Here is a 3688-nt window from a genome sequence, read left to right on the forward strand (position 1 = left end):
AAAGTTATTATTAGTAGTATCTTCTAAACTTTTCATTACTTGTATATTCCAGTATTAATAGTACACATTAAGAGTTTTTTCTAAACATTAGTATATTCTAAACTTATCGTTTTTAGTACACATTAACGTTGTTATTAACATTACCTTCTTAACTTGACATCATTAGTATATTGTAAACTTGTTTTATCAAAACTACCTTTTAAAAAAATTATTAGTACATGTTAAAACTATCATTAAAGGAATTTTCCAAAAGTTTTATTTGAACACATTAGAACACATCATTATCATTATCGTTATCATTAATATCTTTAATCTGATCATTATTAGTATATTCTATAATTATCCTTATTATTTCACATTAAAGTTATTATTAATATCACTTTCTAACCATTAGAATATTCTAAACACATCTCAATTGGCATGTTCTAAACTTTTTATTTATAGTGTTTATTAAACATATTCTAAACATGGCAATATTAGTTTATTCTAAAGTTGCCATTATTCTAAACTTGTCATTATTATTATGTTCTAAACTTGTTAGTATTAATACACATGATTGGTGGCACTTTCCAAAGTTGTCATTATTCGTATATTCTAACTTTGTCACTATTAGTACACATTACAGTTATCATTGATATTACCTACTAATATTTGTAATTATCAGTATCGTCTATAATTGCCATTATTAGTGCATATTAAAGTTATCATTAATAGTACCTTCTAAGCTTGTCCGAATATACCAATAATTTTCAGTTTAAAAGGTAGTGTTCAAGATAACTTTAATTTATACTAATAATAAGCAAGTTTACAATATATTAATAAAGACAAGTTTAGAAGATAAATGATAAATTCAGTATATACTAATAGTAACTAATAATAAAAAGTTTAGAATATAGTAATAACAACAAGTATAGAAGGTACTATTAATGATAACCTTAATGTGTGACAAGTTTAGAATATAGTAATAATGAGAAGTTTAGAAGTTAGTATTATTGACAATTTCATAATGCACTAATAATGAAAAGTTTGGAAGATATTATTAATAATAACGTTAATGTGTACTGATAAATACAAATTTGGAATCTAATAATAATAACATGTGTTATCAAAATAAGATGCTTAGAATATACTGATAATGAGAAGTTTAGAATAATTTAGAATGTACTTTTAATGATAACTTGAATGTACTAGTAGGAGTAACCTTAAAGTGAATTAATATTGACATATTTAGAGTATACTAATAATAAGTTAAGAATATAATAAAGACAGTAAGTAATATTGATGACAACTTTAATATGTACCAACAATGAGATGCTTAGAATATACTAAAAATGACAGTTTTAGAAGGAACTATTAATGATAACATTAAAGTTTAGTAATGATAACAAATTTTGAATATACTAATAATGACAAGTTTAGAAAACACTATTAATGATAACTTTTCAATATACGAATAATGACAAGTTTAGAATATACTATTAATTTAGAATGTACTAAATTAGAAAGGTTTAATACACAAATAATAAAAATATTAGAATAAAAGGTAATGACAAGTTTACAATAATCTAATATTGACATTATGACAATATAACATTAATCATAAATTGAAAAGATCCCATTAATGATAGTTTGTAATATACTAATAATTACTAGTTTTAAAGATTTTAATAATGCATTTAACTTTGACAAGTTTAAAAGGTATAATTAATAATAACTTTAATGTGCACTAATAATCAGAGGTATGTGTACTAATAATGAAAAGACTAGAATATACCAATAATTACAAGTTTAGAGTACTGTTAAGACAACTTTAATTTCCACTAATAATAAGCAAGTTTGTAATATACTAATAAAGACAAGTTTAGAATGCACTCTAATGAATTTAATGTGTACTAATAATAAAAAGTTTAGAATATGGTAATGATAAGTTTAGAAGGTATTATTGAGATCTTTACTGTGTACTAATAATGACAAGTTTAGAATATAGTAAAAATGAGAAATTTAGAAGGTACTATCATTAACAAGTTTAGAATGCACTAATAATGAAAAGTTTGGAAAATATTATCAATGATAACGTTAATGTTATACTAAATACAAATACAAAAACAAAAACAAACAAAAAATATACATATATATATATATATATAAATACAAATACAAATACAAATGTATAGGCTATTATTAATAACTTTAAAGTGTTCTGAAAATGAAAAGTTTAGAATATAATAAGTTTAGAATAAGCTAATAATGACAATTTTAGAATGTACTTTTATTGATAACTTTAATGTGTACTAGTAATGCAAGGTTAAAGGTACTATTAATAGTAACTTCAAAGTGAACTAATAATGACATATTTAGTGAATACTAATACTAAGTTTAGGATATACAAATAAAGGCCGGGTAGGTACTATTACTGATAACAATAATGAGATGTTTAGAATAAACTATAACTGACAATTTATAAGAAACAATTAATGATAACCTTAAATTTTAGTAATAATAACAAGTTTAGAATATACTAGTAATGACAAGTTTAGAAAGTACTATTAATGATAACTTTAGAGTGTACTAATACTGAAAAGTTTATAATATACAAATTATAAAAAGTTAAGAAAAAAAATAATGACAAGTTTAGAAGAAACTAATATTGACATGTTTAAATTAAAATATAGCAATAATGATCTGTTTAAAAGATCATATTTAATTATATCTTCAATGTATACGAATAATGGCACGTAGAGTTTAGAAGGTACTGTTAAGTTTAGAATATACCAATAATAGCAAGTTGAGATGTTACTATAATTGTTAACTACAATATGTACTAATAATGAATTTAGAATATACTAATAATAATAAGTTTAGAAGGTACTAATAACGTTATTATGAACTAATAATGACAAGGCACCATAATTCCATCAAGCCGATCAAAGCACGTACCGACCGGTATAAGAAGAGCCCACTACATACCTATTAATTAGCCTACTGTTTTATTTGTCTAGTTTTTGTATGATTGTAATAACGTCTACTTACTGACATAGTATTATATTGTTATTTTCTTGTAGGATGTATATTTTCAGCAGGAATGCTGCTATACCCAATAAACCGTATATTATTATTATTATTATTATTATTATTATTATTATTATTATTATTATTATTATTATTATTATTATTATTATTATTATTATTATTATTATTATTATTATTATTATTATTATTATTATTATTATTATTATTATTATTATTATTATTATTATTATTATTATTATTATTATTATTATTATTATTATTATTATTATTATTATTATTATCATTATTATTATTATTATTATCATTATTATTATTATTATTATTATTATTATTATTATTATTATTATTATTATTATTATTATTATTATTATTATTATTATTATTATTATTATTATTATTATTATTATTATTATTATTATTATTATTATTATTATTATTATTATTATTATTATTATCATTATTATTATTATAATTATTATTATTATTATTATTATTATTATTATTATTATTATTATTATTATTATTATTATTATTATTATTATCATTATTATTATTATTATTATTATTATTATTATTATTATTATTATTATTATTATTATTATTATTATTATTATTATTATTATTATTATTATTATTATTATTATTATTATTATTATTA

Source organism: Oratosquilla oratoria, unplaced genomic scaffold, assembly GCF_046742065.1.
Source record: "Oratosquilla oratoria isolate Oo_2021 unplaced genomic scaffold, ASM4674206v1 SCAFFOLD54, whole genome shotgun sequence".
Classification (NCBI taxonomy): Eukaryota; Metazoa; Arthropoda; class Malacostraca; order Stomatopoda; family Squillidae; genus Oratosquilla; species Oratosquilla oratoria.